The sequence below is a fragment of the Heptranchias perlo genome, chromosome 35, assembly GCF_035084215.1.
Source record: "Heptranchias perlo isolate sHepPer1 chromosome 35, sHepPer1.hap1, whole genome shotgun sequence".
NCBI classification, from domain to species: Eukaryota; Metazoa; Chordata; class Chondrichthyes; order Hexanchiformes; family Hexanchidae; genus Heptranchias; species Heptranchias perlo.
Genome location: NC_090359.1, coordinates 6558591 through 6580955, shown reverse-complemented (window position 1 = coordinate 6580955; position 22365 = coordinate 6558591). Strand labels below are relative to the sequence as shown.

Sequence of the window (22365 nt, the reverse complement as noted above, 5' to 3'; positions counted from 1 at the left end):
ATCCATTAGCTCAGCCAGCACCAGCCATTCAAAGATATTTGGCTCTTTTCTTAGCACTGTCAGAATGCTGCAGCACGAACCACTCGAGGTCACTGGCAAACCTGTTCCTTCAGCAAAACTGCAAGCAGTGGACAATTCTAACCTGCCACTTTGGCTCTGCCCTTTCTCATCCATACTTTCAGCTTCCCCACTTTCCCCTCTGCTCGGCATAGATGCTTAGACAATCACACAGCTACCGTCAAATCTATTGCTTCCGTTTTACACTGCTCAGCGCAGCTCGTCTTGCTGGATAATCAGTGCATAATCTTTGCAAGCCACCGTAGTCGTATGTCACATCATCAGCGAATATCATCGTATCAGCATAAATCGTACTTTCAGCGTATACCATAGTATTAGCGCATATCATAGTATCTGCGTACATCATATTATCTGAGTATATCATAGTATCTGTGTGAAGCATAGTATCAGCGTACATCATGATATCTGCAAACATCATGTTATCAGTATATAACATAGTAACTGCGTACAGCATAGTATCAGCGTATATCATATTAGCACCGTATATCATAGTATCACCGTATGTCGGAGTATCAGCGTATATTATTTCATCAGCATATATCATAGAGTCATGCCTACAGTATATTATCAGCGTATATTATATTATCAGCGTATATCATGTTATCAGTATAGATCATATTCTCTTCCACTGTTTTCTGCATGCAAGATTTATTGTCACCCTCTTAACTTTCCTTGTTGTTTGCAGTCGAGGTGGTTTCACGTTACAGATATAATCGCCAGAGGCCAAACTCTGTGGTGGTGCCGTTGGTCGAGCTCGAAGCTCCTGGCCGGTTATGTTCATTGTCTCAGGGTGCAACCACCATTCATCTGCAGTTTCCAGTGTTGTGGTGCGCATCCTTTCCATCTGACCTTTCAGTTCTCATCCCTTGTATGATTTTAATTGATGGATGTGGACCCATCAATCTCCTGCTTCTCGGTTTTGGCCTCGTGTACTTTGTGAACACTGGGTCCGACTTTGTCTGTTATCGGATAGGAGCCTTCAAATTTGAGTTCCCAATTAACTTGAGATGAGTAGATGGTCTCCTATGTTAAATTCCGTGGTTTTGGGTTCCTGATGTCTGGCGGGACCTACTCGGGCATATTCTAGGTTCAGAGCAGCTTCTATTGGTCCAATTGTTTCTGCAATTTATTCATTCGATTGTCCATTTCCACCCCGTTTCGTCGAGGCTGGGACATTAGGCCCGCCACCCGTACTTCCGGCAGGTGCATTTTGCGACCAATCATTGTCACTTATTGAATGTACCCGGTACTTTTACCCGGTGCACCTCAAATAGCGAGAACAATCATTGGCAACCGGGTATTCCATCGTGTGCCTCATTCGGATGGAACCTTTATCAATCGGTTTTTAATCGTGCGGTTCTTTCGCTCCACATACCCTGAAGCCTGGGGATGTGAAATCTGGTATCTATGCCCAAAATCCTGCGACTTTCATCACCTGCCCCGTGAAATGAGTGCCTTGATCAGATTTAATTGTGTTCGACAGACCCCATCGGGGGAAGACGTGCTCAATGAGGACTCGAGCCGTTTGGCTGCCTGTAGCCTTATTTACTAGAAAGGCTTCTGCGCATTGGAAAATAAGGTACCACCACCAAGGCATACTCTTTGCCTCGAGAGGTATTTTTAAACGGTCCAACATAATTAATCTGCAATGTATCCCATGGCCCCAATGTGACTTTATATGCCACATTGTTACCTTTGTTTTAAGTCCTGATTGATATTGTGCACCTATTGTGCATTGGTTCACGACTGCTGTCACATCTGCTGTTATATTCGGCCAGCTCATCGTTTCAAATGGTCGTTGGACCAAGCTCTCCCCACTCTGACATCCGCCAGACGAATGTGTCCATCGGACCATCTCTTTTCGGATTTCTGTGGCGATGATCATTCAGTTCCGATAATGCACCAATATATCTGTCTCCAGACGGATGTAATCCCCATTTTTAGCGCATCCCCGAGGCCACGGGACTGTGCCCTGTACGGCAAACTGCAGCTACTGGGTCCAGGAGTTTGACAATGCTAATTGTATGAACGTCAATGCAATGAGTCTAGTGAGTAGGACGGATGAGCTGAGGGCACAGATAGACACGTGGAAATATGATATCACAGCTATTAATGAAAAATGGCATAAAGAAGGGCAGGAGTAGCAGCTCCTCATTCCTGGTATAGAGGATTTTTTGACGAGATCTCGACGGGATAAAATGGAAAGGCGTGGCAATTTTGTTTAAAGAAATAATTACATCTGTGAGGAGAGATGATATGTTAGAAGGATCATCAAATGAGTACATATAGATTGAGCTAAGGAAAAAAAAAGGCGGTCTTACTGCTGGGAGTGTGCTATCGATCCCAAAACAGTCAGAAGGAGATCGAACAGCAAATATGCAGGCAAACGTGTGAGAAGTGGAAACATAATAGGGCAGCAATAGTAGGGGATTTCAACTACCCTAATATTAACTAGGATAGATTCAGTATAAAAGGAATGGAGGGCGCAGCATTCTTATATTGCATTCAGGAGAACTTTTTCGCCAGTACGTAGCAAGCCGAACAAGAAAGGGGTCAGTTCTGGAATTAGTTTAGGGAATGAAGCTGGGTAGGTGGAAAGAGTAGCAGTGGGAGGGCATTTTTGAGGTAGTCATAATAATTCAGTTAAATTTAGAGTAGCTTTGGAAAAGGTCGAAGATAGAACAGGAGCAAAATTTCTCAATTGGGGAAAGACCGATTTTCCAAAGCTGAGATGTGATTTGGCAAAAGTGGACTGGAAACAGCGACATGAAGGTAAATCAATGACAGAGCAATGGGCGGCATTCAAGGTGGAGATAGTGAGGATTCAGAGCAAATATGTTCCCACAAGAAAAAGATTGGCTCTCCCAAATCTAGAGCCCCCTGGATGTCAAGGAGCATACAGAGTAGGATAAGGGATAAAGGGAAGCTTATGTCAGATACTGAGAGCTCAAAACTGCAGAAAGCCTAGAGGAGTATAGTAAGTGAAGGAGCGTGAAATTAAAAAGGAAATTAGGAAAGCAAAGCGGGGGCATCAAAAATATTGCCAAATAAAATCTAGGAAAACCCAAAGATGTTTCTTCAACACGGAAAGAGCAAGAGGATAACTAAGGAAATAATAGGGCCTATTCGAAATCAAAAAGGTAACCTTTGTGTGGAGGGGGAAGACGTCAACGGCAGTCAGCATTAATTTGTGAAGGGAAGGTCGTGCCCGGTAAACATGATTGAATTTTCAGAGGATATAACAAGGCGGGTCGATGAAGGTAGCGTGTTTGATGTAGTCTGCATGGATTTTAGCAAGGCTTCTGACAAGGTCCCACATGGAAGACTGGCCAGAAACGTAAAAGCGCCAGGAATCCAAGGGAAAGTGTCAAGTTGGATCCAAAATTGACTCAGTGGCAGGAATCAAAGGGTACTTTTGTGACTGATAGGCTCTTTCCAATGGAGTTCCACTGGGGTCTGTACTCGGTACATTGCTCTTTGTGGTATATGAGGACTTGAATGTAGCGGCATGATCAAGAAGTTTGCAGATGATACAAAAATTGGCCGTGCAGTTGAAGGTGAGGAAGGAAGCTGTAGTCTGCAGGGAGATATCAATGGACTGGTCAGATGGCCAGAAAAGTGGGAAATCGATTTCCATTCACAGAAGTGAGAGGCAATGTATTTGGTGAGGGCAAACAAGGCAAAGGAATACACAACATATGGCTGGATACTGAGAATTGTGGATGAACAGAGGGACCTTGGACTGCACGTCCACAGATCCCTGAATGTAGCAGGATGGCATAAACATGGTTAAGAATGCATCCGAGATATTTTCCTTCATTTGCCGAGGTATAGAATATAAGACCAGTGAGGATGTGCTGGAACTGTATAAAACTCTAGTTAGACCACAGCTAGAGCACTGCGCACAGATCTGGTCACCACATTTTTGGAGCAATGTGACTGCACTAGAGACGGTACAGAGGATATTTACGAGGATGTCGCCGCGACTGAAGAATTTTAGCTGTGAGGACAGATTGGATAGGCTGAGTTTGTTTTCTTTGGAATATAGGAGGCTGAGGGGAGATTCAGGTGTATAAAATTATGAGGGGCCTTGATAGAGTGGACAGGAAGGACCCATTTCCCTTAGCAGGGAGGTCAATAACCCGAGAGCATAGATTTCCAGTGATTAGCAGAAGGATTAGAAAGGATTTGAGGAGAATTGTTTTCACCCAGAGGGTGGCGGCGTTCTGGAACTCACTGTCTGAAAGAATGATGGAGTCAGAAACTCTCATTGCATTTGAAGGGTAATTGGATGTGCACTTAGAGTGTCGTAACATACATGGCAACGGAACAAGAGCAGGAAAGTGGGATGAGGCTGGAAAACTCTTTTTCGGCCAGCACAGATACGATGGGCCGAATGGCCTCCTTCTGTGCCATAAATCTCTATGATTCTCTGATTCCAGGGATTTTTGTTTTGCAAATCTACCAAATTTCACTGTTTGCAAGCAACTCAGACGGGCGGCATCCAAGACCGTCGTCTGCTGGAAAGCTTTAGCCTCTAAATCAGCTTTCCCATTTTCTGCCACCATTGCCTGTTGTTGGAATGTGCCTTCACTTTTACAATCACCACCAAATGCGTTCGATTTCAGGCCAGTTACAAAGTTTTTTGTAAAAGCTCAACGGTGGTTAACAGCTTTCCATCTGCTGAGCTGAACCCTCGTTTCTCCTCAATAGGTAAATAATAAGTTTGCGACAAACAAGTAAAATGACTGTCGGAGAAAATGTTCCCCTCCATCCATCTGAAGGACAGAGGTCACTGTGTCTAATTCACTTGCTGTGCTGATCGGCCTTCAGTTAAATGAACGGATTTCTCAATTTCTAGATCGACCACATAAACACCAAGTCCGGATACAGGCCTGTTTGCGGTCATGGTGCACGACCCATCCAACAAAACATACAAGTGGGGATGCTAAGATTTGACCCTGACATGTTTCGGCATCTTGGAGGGTGCACTCATGAGGTTGCCCTGGAATCAGCAGGCCAGCTGCTCGGCACAGGATGGTGCATGTGACGCACTTTTAAATTCCGTTCCTGTAACCCAAGCATCAAGTGAGCTATTCGGGGTTACTGGACACCGTACCGTCTTTTAATGCTCCTGACAGTAACAACTCGGTGTGGGTGTGGGCGATCTGAACTCTCATTTTATCCAATCCAGTGTTATGGGCAAATTCATGTGTGGCCAAGTGGTCAGCTAGAAGGTGTGTCGGATTCCGGTTCTTCAACTGCGAATCGGAAGGGTTGAATCGTAAGAAAGACACAACAGGTAGTCTTAGTTAAACTATGTTACTTGATTACTCAGCAGTATGCAAACAATACCTACACTTGCTTGGTACACTTGCTTGGGACACTTCCTTGGTACATTTCCTTGGTACAAGTCCAAACGATTGATTTATTCTTTTGAGCTCTTCCAGATCTTTGTGTGGGGCATTAACCCACCCGACTGCAGTGCAGCTGCGTACTCTCAAAGTCCTTTATGTCCCCTGGGTCAGTCATATGACCGGGCTGATATCCATCTGTCTTTTATATGATATCTTCCTGTTCATCCACCCTTGGTGCGTCATGCCGTGCCGGCCATCTGCTACCCGCCCCCCCCCCCGCCCCCTCACACCGCCCCCGGGTTCCTGGTAAGTATAGTTTTGACCAATTCTCAACGTGATTTCAATTCTTGTCTTAAGGTCCAGCACATACCCATTGGATTCAGTGATAGCAAATTCAATCAACAGTGATTAAATGTAAGAGACAGAATCAAGGACACTTTGGAGTTCCATAGCTTTCTTATCGAACAGTCTATGAATTCAATAGATCTTTTGGTTCCTAAGCAATTATAACAAAGATGAGTATGAGATAGAATCATCTGCTGAGGATTTCAAGGACAAGGTATTATCTTCGTTTGCTGCAATAGTTCCATTGTCTAACCACAAGGCTTACTGGCTTGTTTTTGGTCAGGCAACCATACGTTCAAATCAAGTCCACATCATTATTACACATACGTGATTGTATATGGTTTCTTCACTCACTGCACATCCAGAAAACGGTAGAAGTTATACTTGGGGTCTTTAAGTCTGGGACTGCGACAACAGCTTGCTTCAAACCCATGATCGCTTCTTCCCATAGGAGACACCTTTTAGGCTGGAAAAATAGGCTTGTGAACAGAAATCCAAAACCTCCAGCCTCCCCTCACCTACCCTGAAATATATATATATATATATATATATATATATATATAAAAGAATGATTAGCCACTCTTATCCTCACACACATAAGGAGTTAAATCGCACATGTAGTATTTAGGTAACAGCAAAGCATGATGGGATACTTGACCATCATGGGAGGAGCTTGTAACCCACACTGTAAAAGTTGACAAAGGAAGGTTTGTTGGATTTGTGGCTACCACCTCGCTTATCTCCAGAAAACACGAAGGACTGTTTACCCATGGCCGAAGCTGACATTGTTTATCCTAACTAGCTCACTTCGGATGATTAAGGGAGGAGCGATGGATGTCTCCAAGGTTACCCCAGCACAAAAGGGAGTCAGGGATGAGCAGCTGCTCAGGACATTGTGAAGACCCTCTGTGCAGTCTCAATGTTTGGGACTTATGTGTTTATTGATAAGTGTCCTCCTCAGGAATGTGAGATTTTTAATGTCATGGGATGACCCAAGGTAGCCCCTGACAAGTGAATGGCAGACTATACCACCCAATGAAACCCACTGTAGTGAGGTAAACATGTACCCTCACCTTTCACAGCAGGTGGGTGTTGCTTATTGAAAGGTATAAACATGTTTGTAGTGCTGATGTTCCTTTCAGAGTTTTGGTGCTGGCTTGAGGAAGCTTACCACTCTCCATTTGTGCAGAAAGTTTTCTAATAAAATTCATCTTTGTCAGCAGTTCCGTCTCCGTCTGGTTTTGCTGCAACAATTCGAATCACTTAGTTGGTGTCAGAAGTGGGATACTGCGCTGCAGGTAGGCGAAAGGATCATGTATTGGAGGGTGCGTGGTATCGTGAGACAAGTTAGCCCTGTGCACGAGACAGGGGGTGCCCCTGTATAAAGCCCTCAAGGGTGAGGCCGGTAGCCTATAGTAGGGACTCGGCTCATCATTGGAGACAGGATTGGCAGTGGCACTTGCCGCAGTATTAAAATTATCCACGTAGTAAAATTCCTCACGGAGACCACGGATTGACGGAATTGACAAGTCCTGTAGGAAGATAAGATATCGTGTATAAGTGTTTGTTTGCTTAGAGTATAAGTTTATGCCGCTATTCCGATACAGTATAAGTTTGGATTTTGAGAGTCACGTGGTGATCGACACGGACAAGGGTGGTTGTTTATCTCAAACACCGAGCCTGAGCCTGAATTAAGAGTATGTAGTCCCACGTGACGGCCAGGATTTAGTAGGTATGGGGAACGACAACCACCACAGGATCGTGATCAATGAGTGTGTATAAACTAGACTATAAGCTGATACGTTTGTGACGATTAAAGCATATGATTAGAGTAAAATAAATTCAAGTATAAGATAAAGCATAAGGATATAGGTAACGATTGACATGAGCAACGAGGGGGAACCCCTTCCTCCGGACGTCCCGGCTATGCCCACCAGTGTTGCTGTTGCAAAACGAGTCCAAGAGGCGAATTCAAAATATCAAAGTTAAATGATCAGGAACGGATGGAAGGAAACGAGTCCAGTCGTTGATCAAATAAAGTGGTGGGCGGGGCAAAAGGCTGCTAAACAAGCTAATTATGTGACCGTTCTTCTCGCCAGTTGGGAAGATCAGACCGGACCTTTAATCGTGGACAAATGGGGGAGGCCATCTCCTCGACAGGATCTTATGAGACCTGGGCAAGAGGCTAAAGTTCGAGTTTTCAGTCTCTTGGATCTGGAAGTGCCAGCAACGGAGGAGTTAGGCGATTTAAAGGATTGGGGGGATTGGTAAGGCAATGGAGTCTCAGCAGCACAAAACGCCGCAGCTCGATTGCCCACCTGAATGTGACCGTATCTGCCCTTCGGCAGCGGTACAACCTGGAAATGGGGAGCCGAAACTCATGGCACCTGTCCGATTAAATCCAAACCCAGCCGCAGGGGCAGCAAATGGGGAAATGGGAGGCAGGGGCACACTGGGGGAATCTCAGCCTTTTACACCACAGGAGAGATCCAGCGTGATCCTTCTCATTCCCGACTGAAGCGACATAATCCCAATGTCAACGTTTGGGCAGAGATACGAAGCGCAGCGCGACATTTTTATCTGTCTTTTCAGGAAATAAAAGACATCATTGAGGTTAAGTGCACCTCCGCTTTTTTATTGGGCGTTTCCCCCTTGGGATTTGCAGGTCCCAGCCACTATGGCCGAGTATAACTCCCAATTTGACGGTCCAAGGACCCGGGTTCAAAATGGATTGGGTGACGGCACTGGCACCTGGACGGAACTTACGGCCCGACGACAAGACGCGGGGGAAGACCCCAATGCGTATATTGACCGGGTAATTGAACGATATGAACATTGGGGACAGACCAACGTCATCCCCGCCAACCGCAAAGATCCAAGATTTAAAGATAGCTGAATTCGGGGACTGGATGAACCATATCAAACAGCGCTGAGGATGGGGGCCAGTCCACAGGCCACTGAGGCAGGGCTTCGGGAATGGACTAGTCGGCTTTTCGGGTTCCATCTGACAGACAACAACACTCACCGCCAGGAATGAAAACAGAACCAGTAGCAGTAGCCCGAAAGGATCGTGCCTGCTATAATTGCCAGGAAACAGGCCATTTATATCGAGATTGCCCCGTGAAAAGGAAACCATGCACCAATTGTAGACGCCTGAGGCACAGCCAAACCATTTGTTATGGAAAGGTGGGGGGGGGCTTGAATGGAAGGACAGGGGCACCGGGGGAACACTCAGGGGTCGCAGAGAACGAACCTGGTGGGTCTCGCTCGGGTACGTCCCACTAACGAGGGTCTGATTTTGGGAATGTGCATCTTGCACCAGATAGAGGCGAACCTGCTTCGAAGTGACCACTCACTGCAAATAGCGGGGGGGGGGGGGGGGGGGGCGGCGGCAGGGGGGAGGTTTCCCTTTTCAGCAGGTTATACCCAACAGTGTCGAGCACAGGTCCTCCGACCGATTGAGCGTGCTTGGGCGGAGGAAGGGCTATGGGGGAAAGATTGCGCAGCTTATCACCTCGCATGGGCTACCAACAAGCTAATTGCGGTAGGGCACAGATGGACCTTTTCAGGGTCCACGGACCCATCCACGAGACTCATCGGCAGTATCCCCTTCGGCTGGACGCCGAACGTGCCGTTGAGTCAATAGTGGGAGATTTGTTGGAAACCGGGCTACTGATTGAGACCCGTTCCCGGACCAACTCCCCCGTATGGCCTGTGCAAAAGCCAGATGGGTCCTGGAGGCTGAACACAGACTATACGGCCCTGAACAAAGTCACAGACAAACTCCACGCTCTAGTAGCAATCCCCGCTACCATTTTAAACGGCCTCCACCCAGGCCTGTCCATATTTACGGCACTGGACATCCAAAACGGGTTCGAGACCTGTCCTCTGGACGCTGGGTCCCGGGACCGTTTTGCCTTTACTGTGCGGTCCACTCAATATACCTGGACCCGGCTGCCCCAGGGATTCCACAATTTCCACTCTATTTTTCATGAGAGTCTGGAAAAGGCTCTCCCGCCGGCAACGGTGGATGCCCGCTTGCAAACCTCCGCCTGTCTCCAGTATGTAGACGACAGTCTAATCGGAAGCCCTTCACCCTCAGATCATTCAGACACCCAGCGGTTTTGGCGCCATGAGACCCAGTATGTGGTCCATACAGCGTTTCGACGAGCCCTGATACAATCCTACCATGAACCCGCACACCTGGGAGGGTACAAATTATACTACCTCATAGCTGACACCTGGTGGTGGCCCAGCATGGCCAGGGAAATCCACGAGTGCGGAGTCGTATGTCTCCAAACGGGAATTGGGGGTCACGTACGATTACGTATGGGACACGCCCGATGGCCCAGGGGACCATGGACACATTTACAGATGGATTTCACTGGTCCCCTCCCTCCCAGTGGCCGGTATAGCCATGCTTTTGTCATCATCGACTTTTTCACTCGCTGGGTGGAGGCTTTCCCGACCAGGAGCAGTGCGGCCGAAGGAGCAGCAAAAATCTTAGCCATGGAGGTCATTCCTCGCTGGGGAGTGCCCCACCAGATAGATTCGGATCAGGGAACTCATTTTACCGGCAGGACAATGAAACAGGCTTTGGCTCTTTTGGGGGTCCGACAGCAGTTCCTCATCCCCTACCATCCTCAATCGTCTGGATTGGTAGAGCGAATGAACCGCACGCCAAAACAATCCATCACTAAAGCCATCCTGCAGACCGGTAAAGGGTGTAACACCGTCCTCCCCGCTAATCTTTGGGGATTACGGGCCACGCCAGCCAAAAGCACCCGCATTACAAGATTCGAACTAATGACTGGGCGGGCCATCGTGTTACCGCAAGACGCACCCCCACAGGGCACAGGGGACAACTCCGAGTTCCAAAACACCCTCTTGACATACCTGCGTCAGCTCAGTGAGACCAACCAGGCTAATCATTTCCGGATTCAGCATTTACAGGAGGCACAGGATGCGAAGAAATTGGAAGGGGTTTGGAAAGCACCCCACTGTGTGTGACAATGGGTGATGGTTCAGCGACCGGTTCGAGGTACTTTTGAGCCACGATGGGATGGGCCGTACCAGGCCCTCCTCAGTACGGGAACCTCAGTGAGTTTGCAAGAGAAATTGGATGTAAGGTGGAGACACTGAAGCCAAACTAAGCCGGTGATGGCAGCCGGGGAAGGGAGTTCCCCTAATCCCTAAACGAAAACCTTTGTTCGGTGGACTATCTCTCTGGAGGTCAGTGTCTCCCTCCTCAAGCGGATTGCTGCAGCATGAACGGATCGGACTGGATTGGAACATGACGTGTGGAGGTGTTAACAGATGCCTGATGAATCGTTAAGAATAATGCAGATCAGCTCTCTTGTTTTTCCAGGACCAAGGTCAGAAGATCGAGTCAATTGTTTAGGATGTTATGTATCTCTCTCTCTCTTCCTTTCAGGTACACGGGCTCGCCCCAGTACTGTCTCCGCTACCGGACATGTCGAATTACCAACGCTCCGTGCTTTTGGTTACCCGGCTGGAATATAACCACACCTCGTCCCAGGACACGCCCCTAAAATTTTGAGCTCAAGTCATTCTTTTTATTTTGTATTCCCCTTCTCCTTCTCCTCCTCTCTGTTTCTTTCCCCTTTTTCCAAGGTTTATCGGATCCCTCTTCGCCTACCCCGGCCCAGCACTGGTCCATGAACCTGGGATAGCAGCGACTTTGACATTATGAATTGGTCTGTATCAGGGATGATAGGATTGTTTGGACTGCTGGTTTAAAGGCAGGCAGCTGCTGACTCGGAGTTAGAATGGTGCGGGGAAGAGTTTGGCCCACACACGTGCTATATGGATGATAATCGAGGTGGGGTATGTGTTAGTTACGATACCGGGGAGCAGAGGGCCATGTGCTGCCAGAACAGCCAAGGGATTTGGCCTCACTCATGTTCCCGTACCAGGGTTGAGTGTTTACAATACGGAGCGAGAGAGGGGCCTAACGGTCCTACCCCACCGATAATTCACTGTTATTGGGGTCATGATCCGGACCAAACTATTGCTGTCACCCCGGCATTCGATCCATTGATCTGTCCGGCTATGGAAAAGGGGCCCGCCAGCAGACTGGTATTCACTTTGACCGAAAACGTGTTGTTTGACAACATACAACATGAATTAGTTTCAGTCGTCCTGAACCTGACCGTCGCCGCCCTACCCGCACGTTGTTCGGTACAGACCCAACAAATGTATCAACTCCTCACAACACAGGTGCTGAGACAAGGTGCGGTCCGCAGTGGTGGCGGAAAGAACAAAAAGAGCAGGCGAGTGTGGCGACGGAGGAGGGACTTGCTTAATGACGCAGCCACAATCTTGAATACGGGCTACTCAGTTGTTAACACTATCGACATGGTCACGCTAGATCAGAAGATTCGCAGTCTCAGCTCGCAACTAAAAGCAATTCTCAGACAACATAATAGCGACGGGTATCGGGAGTCAAGGGAAAATGAGATGTTAACCATACACCTCCAGGAGAAACACACGCCCAGACAATAAATAAAATAGTTAAAGAAGAATATAACGCCTCACATCAGGCAGCGGCAAACGATGCTTGCTGCACATATGGTATCTGGGTGGTTGAGCAGACTCGAGAGAACCTAGAACAGATATAGGGTGGGGAGGTACCCTCATGTATCACCAACCAGCAGTTGAAGGGGACATTGGCCCGCGGGCATGCTGGAAAGGGTACAGCCGAACGCCTTTTGATTAACCTTAATATGACTACCTGTCAATTTCGGGCCATGATAAGGGCATACCCCACCCAAGTGGAGTGTAAACCGGAAGGGGGAGGGCTCCTGGGTCTGGTTCTGGTCATCCCGGTCCTGACCCTGGAGACTAGGGGGCGAGAGGTGTTTCCGGTGCAGAATATTGGTGGAATAAAATACCGCATTCATATCTCTCATCACAATGTGTTAGCTCATGCAGTGATGATAAACGGAAATTTGGTGGGAACCAAATTTGAAGGATATGTCACTGGACATGCCACCATGGTCTGGTCCACATACGATCAGCCGAAGCCCGCAAGCCCAATGCGGCTTTAACAACACTGACCTGGAAATTAACCGCACCATGGAGGCATTGGACAAAAAACCCACTGAAGTGGCTTCCGCCGGAAAAGGCAAATATTGTTTGATGACTCATTTAAGCTCGTTCGATTATGCCCACTGAAGGTGTGCCATCCCCAGTCCAGAGTTTTGCTTCACCCCGAAAATTCCAGTACGAATTGGACATGAGGAGCTGGTGGACATGAACCAGTGCAACACGACCTTTCTTCATGTGTCCGAAGACATTAGGAACGATGTATGGAACAACATCAACACGTTTGGATATGAAATACCTCCATTGCCCGAACACCTGAGACAGTTACGAGAGAAGGCTCAACATTCCCAGCAGATGTATTACACCATGCAACAGCGGAGCAAGGAGTTGAGGAAAGACATCGACGCGATCAAGGTGACCACGTGGTGGGGTGACTTATGGGCCTGGGGACGAAATGTACTGATTCACCAAAGAATCCGACTAATTTCCCATGTTTTGATCATGGTGCAGTTAATATTGGTCTCTATTCTGCTATGTATGCCATGTAAGAAATGGAAGCGGGCTGCGGCAAAACATCTGGCTGGACAGGAGGCGAAAACAGTTGGCGCATGCGCCCCCTCCACCACCCGTGTTTCAGACGATTTCAGCCGCTTGTGGGAAAAGTCAAGTGTGAGGGTGACGAGAGCAGAGGAGATTGAATCGGGAATGGTGTTAATGCAAATGACTAATTACCCTCTTTTGATGCATACCCGGTGCCTCGACGGGCGGCCGCCTCGACAGGGCTCATGCCGGATCAGATGTGACCAATAGAGGATTCCCCTGGAATAGCCAGTGGGCTGGGGAGGGGAGAGGGGCAGTAAATTAGGTTGATTATTATGCAAAACCTCAGTCACTTGCGCTCTTGCTTTTGCCCTGAATAATTCAATTTCCAAACCCAACGTAAAGGTGTTTTTAGAGGGTTGGAATGGGGGACTGTTGGACTGGAAAAATAGGCTTGTGAAGAGAAATCCAAAACCTCCAGCCTCCCCTTACCTAACCTGATATACATATATATATATATATTATAAAGAATGATTCACCACTCCGATCCTCACATACAGAAGTAGTTAAATCGCACATGCAGCAATTAGGTGGCAGCTTATCATGATGGGATACTTGACCATTATGGGAGCAGTTCGTAAATCACAGTGCAAAAGCTGACAAAGGCAGGTTTGGTGGATTTATGGCCACCACCTCGCTTATCTCCAGAACACATTAAGGAATGTTTACCCAAGACCGAGGCTGACATCATTTATCCTAACCAGCTTACTTCGGATGAATAAGGGAGGAGCGGTGGATATCTGCAAGGTCACCCCAGCACAAAAGGGAGTAAGGGATGAGCTGATCAGGACTTGTGAAGACCCCCAGTGTAGTCTCAATGTCTGGGACTTATGTGTTTACTGATAAGGGTCCTCCTCAGGAATGTGAGATGTTTAATGTCACGGGACGACACAACGTAGCCCCTGACAAGTGAGTGGCAGACTATACCACCCAATGAAACCCACTGTAATTACATAAATATTTACCCCCACCTTTCACAGCAAGTGGGTGTTGCTTATTGAAAGGTAGAAACATGCTTGTAGTGCTGATTGCCCTTTGACTGTTAGGTGCGAGCTTGAGGAAGCTTACCACACTCCCTTTGTGCACAAAGCTTTCTAATAAACTTTAAATTTGTCAGCTGTTCCGTCTCCGTCTGGTTTTGCTCCAAAAATTCGAGTCCAACAACGGGAATCAGGTGAACCTTAGGAGATTACAGTTAGGGCCTCTGCAATGATGTCACCTACTTCCTTTAAAGTTCTGGTATGGAAACCATCTGGTCGCTCGATCTGTCACTCTTTAGTGCCATTATTTTCTTCATTCCTGCTAATTTGCGAACGTTAATTTTGGTGAGTCCCCGTCACTGATTCAAACATAGTTTCCTCGGGGTGTCCAGCAATGCTATCCTCTTCCTCTACTGTAAACAGTGATGCAAAATAATTGTTTAACATGCCCGCCATTTCCATATTTTAATTTACAATATCCCCATTGTCAGTTTTTAAGAGGCCCACATTGCTTTAGAAATTCAAAGCACTGTCTCTTGAAATGCAGGCATTGTTTGGATCGTGTCCTCGGGCAAAGTTTACATTTTGTTTTACGCCAATCTTCAAGCATCAGTGCCCAGCAATATTTATTCACAGATTATCCGTCAAGACATTCATTGGAGATGCGCTGAGCAGAGTGGAACAGAAGCAGCGATGAGGGAAGCGACAGGTTTGACTTGCGGCTGTGTGATTGGCTGAGCATCGATACTTAGCAGAAGGGAAATAGTGGAAGCTGAAGGTATAGATGAGAAAGGGCCGAGTCAAAGTTGCAGTTTGGAATTGTCCAGTTCTTGCAGTTTTGCTGATGGGAGAGGTTTGGTAAGTGCCTGGAGAAGTCAGTGATGCAGCGACATGGCCGTGCTGAGAAAAGAGCCAAATGTCTTTGGATGGAGGCAGCGGCTTTCATTAATGTAAGGAATCTTACAGCACCATGATATAGTCCAACAGTTTTATTTGAAAATCACAAGCATTCGGAGGCTTTCTCCTTCGTCAGGTGAAGTGTGGGATTCCTTGAACGTTACCGCATTGAAAGTCAGCGAACAATGCCTGGTGATTACAGATAATCTTTCCAACTGCCCGTTGTCAAGGCAATCAAAGTGTTCAGACAGAGAGACATTACCGAAAGGACCACCGAATATACAAACGGCCAGAACAAAAGACAGACAGAGAGAGAAGCATCCGAAAGGAAGAGAAAGAGAGAGAATGACCCGTTGTATTAAAAACAGATAACTTTTTTTCGCTGGTGGGTTTAAGTGCAGCTTGACATGAACCCAAGATCCCGGTTGTGGCTGTCCTCATGCGTGCGGAACTTGGCTAACAATTTCTGCTGGACGATTTTGCGTTGTCGTGTGTCTCGAACGCCACCTTGGAGAACTCTTACCCGAAGGTCGGAAGCTGAATGTCCTTGACTGCTGAAGTGTTCCCCGACTGGGAGGGAACACTCCTGCCTGGTCGATTGTTGCGTGGTGTCCGTTCATCCGTTTTCACAGTGTCTGCATGGTCTCGCCAATGTACCATGCTCTGGGGCATCCTTTCCTGCAACGTATGAGGTCGGCAACGTTGGACGAGTCATAGGAGTATGAACCATGTACCTGGTGGGTGGTGTCCTCTCGTGTGATGGTGGTATCTGTGTCGATGATCTGGCATGTCTTGCAGAGGTTACCGTGGCAGTGTTGTGTGGTGTCGTGGACGCTGTTCTCCTGAAAGCTGGGTAATCTGCTGCGAACGATGGTCTGTTTGAGGTTGGGTGGCTGTTTGAAGGCGAGTAGTGGAGGTGTGGGGATGGCCTTAGCGAGGTGTTCGTCGTCATCGATGACATGTTGAAGGCTGCGGAGAACATGGCGTAGTTTCTCCGCTCCGGGGAAGTATTGGACGAAGAAGTGTACTCTGTTGGTTGCGTCCCGTGTTCGGCTTCTGAGGAGGTCGATGCGATTTTTCGCTGTGGCCCGTCGGAACTGTCGATCGACGAGTCGAGCGTCATATTGACAACGGGCGGTTGGAAAGATTATCTGTAATCACCAGGCATTGTTCTCTGACGATAAAGGCAGTAACGTTCAAGGAATCCCACACTTCACCTGACCAAGGAGAAAGCTTCCGAAAACTTGTGATTTTGAAACAAAACTGTTGAACGATAATCTGGTGTTGTCAGATTCCTGACATTTGTCATCCCCAGTCCATCACCGGATTCTCCACATCAAGCCTATCGACAATGAATGAGTTCCCTGGTGTAATAGTGCGCGCTACAGACTCTAAAGCTAGTGTTCGGAGTTCGAATTTCGGTGGGACATGATATATTTTTGCCCATATGTTTGCAAATGCAGGGTGAAAAAATAAAATGCCGCTGGAATCCACTCCCTGCTGGTGGGAATTTGCTGCCTCAATCAAAGAGGTTCCAATTGCTTCTATCGGTTTCAGTTCAGAAGCTCAACCGGACTTTTGCTTCCCAAATCAGCAGAAGAGAAATTAGCTTTTTGTTTAATGCACCAAATAACGGTGTTTGCTGAACTTTTCTTTGCAATCTGAATTCAGCAGTCAAGCATGCAGAAATTCAAAACATTGTTTCTTGAAAGGCATGCAATGCTTGGACCGTGTCCTCGCACAAAGTTTACATTTTGTTTTACGCCAATCTTCATGCATCAGTGCCTTGCAATATTTATTCACAGATTATCCGGCAAGACTGTAATAGGAGCTGCGCTGAGCAGAATGAAACAGAAGCAGTGACGAGGGAAGCGATCGGTTTGACTAGGAGCTGTGCGATTGGCTGAGCATCGATACAAAGCAGAAGGAAAAGGGTGGAAGCTGAAGGAAGAGATGAGAAAGGGCCGAGTCAAAGTGGCAGTTTGGAATTGTCCAGTTCTTGCAGCTTTGCTGATGGGAGAGGGTTGGCAACAGCCTCAAGAAGTCAGTGATGCAGCGATATGGCCGTGCTGAAAAAAGAGGCAAATGTCTTTGGATGAAGGGTGCGGCTTTTATTAACCAATGGGTTCCATGGTGTAATGGTGAGCACTCTAGACTCTGAATCTAGCGATCCGAGTTCGAATCTCGGTGGAACCTGATTTGTTTTTGTCCCATTCATTTGCAACTGCAGGTCGAAAAAACAAAATGCAGCTGGAATCCACACCCTGCTGGTGGGAAGTTGCTGCCTCAATCAATGAGGTTCCAGTTGCTTCTATCAGTTTCAGTTCATAAACTCAACCGGACATTTGCTTTCCCAAATTAGCAGAAGTGAAAGTTGTATTTTGTTCAATGCTGAGTTTCACTGCACCAAAGAATGGTGTTTGCTGAACTTTTCTTTGTAATCTGCATTCAGCAGTCAAGCATGTAGAAATTCAAAGCTTTGTTTCTTGAAAGGCAGGCATTGCTTGGATCATGTCCTCGGGCAATGGTTACATTTTCTTTGCAAGAAGTTGCAGTTTTGATGATGGGAGAGGTTTGTCGGTAGCCTCGAGGTGTCAGTGATATGGCATTCTGGCAGTGCTTCGAAAAGAGTCAAGTATCTTTGACTGGTGGGTCCCAGCTGAAGTTGTCAGTTGGTTTCCATCGTGAAATGGTCAGCATTCTGTACTTGGTTTCCAGCGATCCGAATTCAAACCTCGGTGGAACCTCAACTTATGTGCCATTCGTTTGTAACTTTTGGGGAAACAAATAAAAGGCACCTGGAATCCCATCCCTGTTCGTGGGTCGTTCGCAGCCTCAATCAATGAGGCTCGAGCTCCTAGTAAAAATTTGGCCTTTTGTTAAAGGCAAATCGTATTGAACTAACTTGATATCTATGTGCGGAACCACAAGAGATGGGTGAGATCCTGAATGAATATTTCACATCGGTATTTACGGTTGAGAAAGGCATGGATGTTAGGGAACTTGGGGAAATAAATAGTGATGTCTTGAGGAGTGTACATATTACAGAGAGTGAGGTGCTGGAAGTCTTAACGCGCATCAAGGTAGATAAATCTCCGGGACCTGATGAAATTTATCCCAGGACGTTATGGGAGGTTAGGGAGGAAATTGCGGGTCCCCTAGCAGAGATATTTGAATCATCCACCGCTACAGGTGAGGTGCCTGAAGATTGGAGGGTAGCAAATGTTGTGCCTTTGTTTAAGAAGGGCGGCAGGGAAAAGCCTGGGAACTACAGACCAGTGAGCCTGACATCTGTAGTGGGTAAGTTGTTAGAGGGTATTCTGAGGGACAGGATCTACAGGCATTTGGAGAGGCAGGGACTAATTAGGAACAGTCAGCATGGTTTTGTGAGAGGAAAATCATGTCTCACGAATTTGATTGAGTTTTTTGAAGGGGTAACCAAGAAGATAGATGAGGGCTGTGCAGTGGACGTGGTCTACATGGACTTCAGCAAAGCATTTGACAAGGTACCGCATGGTAGGTTGTTACATAAGGTTAAATCTCATGGGATCCAAGGTGAGGTAGCCAATTGGATACAAAATTGGCTTGACGACAGAAGACAGAGGGTGGTTGTAGAGGGTTGTTTTTCAAACTGGATGCCAGTGTCCAGCGGTGTGCCTCAGGGATCGGTGCTGGGTCCGCTGTTATTTGTTATTTATATTAATGATTTGGATGAGAATTTAGGAGGCATGGTTAGTAAGTTTGCAGATGACACCAAGATTGGTGGCATTGTGGACAGTGAAGAAGGTTATCTTGGATTGCAACGGGATCTTGATAAATTGGGCCAGTGGGCCGATGAATGGCAGATGGAGTTTAATTTAGATAAATGTGAGGTGATGCATTTTGGTAGATCGAATCGGGCCAGGACCTACTCCGTTAATGGTAGGGCGTTGGGGAGAGTTATAGAACAAAGAGATCTGGGAGTACAGATTCATAGCTCCTTGAAAGTGGAGTCACAGGTGGATAGGGTGGTGAAGAAGGCATTCAGCATGCTTGGTTTCATTGGTCAGAACATTGAATGCAGGAGTTGGGATGTCTTGTTGAAGTTGTACAGGGCATTGCTGAGGCCACACTTGGAGTACTGTGTACAGTTCTGGATACCCTATTATAGAAAGGATATTATTAAACTAGAAAGAGTGCAGAAAAGATTTACTAGGATGCTACCGGGACTTGATGGTTTGACTTACAGGGAGAGGTTAGACAGACTGGGACTTTTTTCCCTGGAGAGTAGGAGGTTAAGGGGTGATCTTATAGAAGTCTATAAAATAATGAGGGGCATAGATAAGGTCGATAGTCAAAATCTTTTCCCAAAGGTAGGGGAGTCTATAACGAGGGGGCACAGATTTAAGGTGAGAGGGTAGAGATAAAAAAGGGTCCAGAGGGGCAATTTTTTCACTCAAAGGGTGGTGAGTGTCTGGAACGAGCTGCCAGAGGCAGTACTAGAGGCGGGTAAAATTTTGTCTTTTAAAAAGCATTTGGACAGTTACATGGGTAAGATGGGTATAGAGGGATATGGGCCAAGTGCAGGCAATTGGGACTAGCTTAGTGGTATAAACTGGGCGACATGGACATGTTGGGCCGAAGGGCCTGTTTCCATGTTGTAACTTCTATGATTCTATGATTCTATGATAGCGTTTTTGATGAGGTAACGGAGAGGGTTGATGACGGCAATGCGATTGATGTGGTGTATATAAACTTTCAAAAGGCGATTGATACAGTGCCTTACAATAGCCTTGTCATCAAGATTGATACCCATATAATAAAAGGAGCAGTAGCAACATGGAGAGAAAATTGTCTCGGTAACAGGAACCAGAGAGGAGTGATGAACAGTTGTTTTTCGGATTGGAGGGAGGTGTACAGTCATGTTCCCCACAGGTCGGTGCTCGCACCACTGCCCTTTTTGATATTTATTAATGACTTGGACTTGGGTGTACAGGGCACAATTTCCAAATTTGCAGATGACACAAACCTCGGAAGTACAGTGAACAGTGAGGAGGATAGTGATAGACTTCAAGAGGATATAGTAATTTGACGCAGAAAAATGCAAGGTGATACATCTCGGGAGGAAGAAAGAGGAGAAGCAATATAAATTAGAGGGCTCAATTCGAAAAGGGGTACAGGAACAGAGAGATCTGGGGGTATATGTGCACAAATCGTTGAATGTAGCGAGGCAGGTTGAGAAAGCGGTTCAAAAAAGCATACGGGATCCTCGGCTTTATAAATAGAGGTATAGAGTACGAAAGCACGGAATTCATGATGAATCTTTATAAAACATTAGTTCGACCACAACTGGAATATTGTGTCCACATCTGGGCACCGCACTTTCGGAAAAATGTGAAGGCCTCAGAGAGGGTGCAGAAAAGACGAACGAGAATGATTCCAGGGATGAGGGACTTCAGTGACGTGGATAGACTGGAGAAGCTGGGGTTGTTCTTTTTGAAACAGAGAAGATTGAGAGGAGATTTGTTGGAGGTATTTAAAATCATGAGGTATATTGACAGAATAGATGGAGACAAACTGTTCTTATTGGCGGAAACGTAAAGAACCAGAGGGCATAGATTTAAGGTGACTGGCACAAGAACCAAAAGTGACTTGAGGAAAAAACTTTTTTACGCAGTGTGTGTTTAGGAAATGCAATGCAATGCCAGGGGTCGTGGTGGAGGCAGATTCAATCGTGGCTTTCAAGAGGGAACTGTATAAATACTTTAAAGGAAAATATGCCGAGGGCTACGGTGATAGGGCGAGGGAGTGGGATTGGCTGGATTGCTTTTGCATAGAGCTGGCAGGACACGATGGGCCGAATGGCCAACTTCCGTGCTGTAACCTTTCTATGAGTCCATCAGCTTAGCCTGTCTTTTGCTTTCCTCAATCTTCAGAAGACAAAGTTGCTTGATGTGCACCGCTGCGCTTCACTGCACCAAAAAATGGTGTTTGCTGAATGTTTCTTTGCAATCTGCATTCAGCAGGCAAACATGGAGAAATTCAAAGCACTGTCTCTTGGAATGCAGGCATTGCTTGGATCGTGTCCTCGCACAAAGTTTACATTTTGTTTTACGCCAATCTTCATGCATCAGTGCCTTGCAATATTTATTCACAGATTATCCGGCAAGACTGGAATAGGAGCTGCGCTGAGCAGGTTGAAAGAGAAGCAGTGACGAGGGAAGCGATAGGTTTGACTAGTAGCTGTGTGATTGGCTGAACATCGATACTAAGCAGAAGGAAAAGGGTGGAAGCTGAAGGAAGAGATGAGAAAGGGCCGAGTCAAAGTGGCAGTTTGCAATTGTCCAGTTCTTGCAGTTTTGCTGATGGGAGAGGGTTGGCAACAGCCTCGAGAAGTCAGTGATGCAGCGACATGGCAGTGCTGAGCAAAGAGCCAAATGTCTTTGGATGAAGGGTGCGGCTTTTATCAACCAATGGGTTCCATGGTGTAATGGTGAGCACTCTAGACTCTGAATCTAGCGATCCGAGTTCGAATCTCGGTGGAACCTGGTTTGTTTTTGTCACATTTGCAACTGCAGCTCGAAAAAACAAAATGCAGCTCGAATCCACTCCCTGCTGGTGGGAAGTTGCTGCCTCAATCAATGAGGTTCCAGTTGCTTCGATCAGTTTCAGTTCATAAACTCAACCGGACTTCTGCTTTCCCAAATCAGCTGAAGAGAAAGTTGTATTTTGTTTAATGCTGAGTTGCACTGCACCAAAGAATGGTGTTTGGTGAACTTTTCTTTTTCATCTGCATTCAGCAGTCAAGCATGCAGAAATTCAAAGCATTGTTTCTTGAAAGGCAGGCATTGCTCGGATCATGTCCTCGGCCAATATTTACATTTTCTTTGCAAGTAGTTGCAGTTTTGATGATGGGAGAGGTTTGTCGGTAGCCTCGAGGTGTCAGTGATGTGGCATTCTGGCAGTGCTCAGAAAAGAGCCAAGTGTCTTTGAATGATGGATGCAAGCTGAAGGAGTTCGTTGGTTTCCATACTGCAATGGTAAGCATTCTGCACTTGTAT

General features: G+C 46.7%; 2 non-coding genes across 2 annotated transcripts; both read left to right on the top strand.

Annotated features, from left to right (window-relative positions):
* Positions 1 to 17449: 17449 nt before the first annotated feature.
* Positions 17450 to 17521, top strand: trnaq-cug (transfer RNA glutamine (anticodon CUG)). Its single transcript has one exon. It is a non-coding gene; the product is annotated as a tRNA-Gln (tRNA).
* A 4259-nt stretch (positions 17522 to 21780) lies between these two features.
* Positions 21781 to 21852, top strand: trnaq-cug (transfer RNA glutamine (anticodon CUG)). Its single transcript has one exon. It is a non-coding gene; the product is annotated as a tRNA-Gln (tRNA).
* Positions 21853 to 22365: the final 513 nt, after the last annotated feature.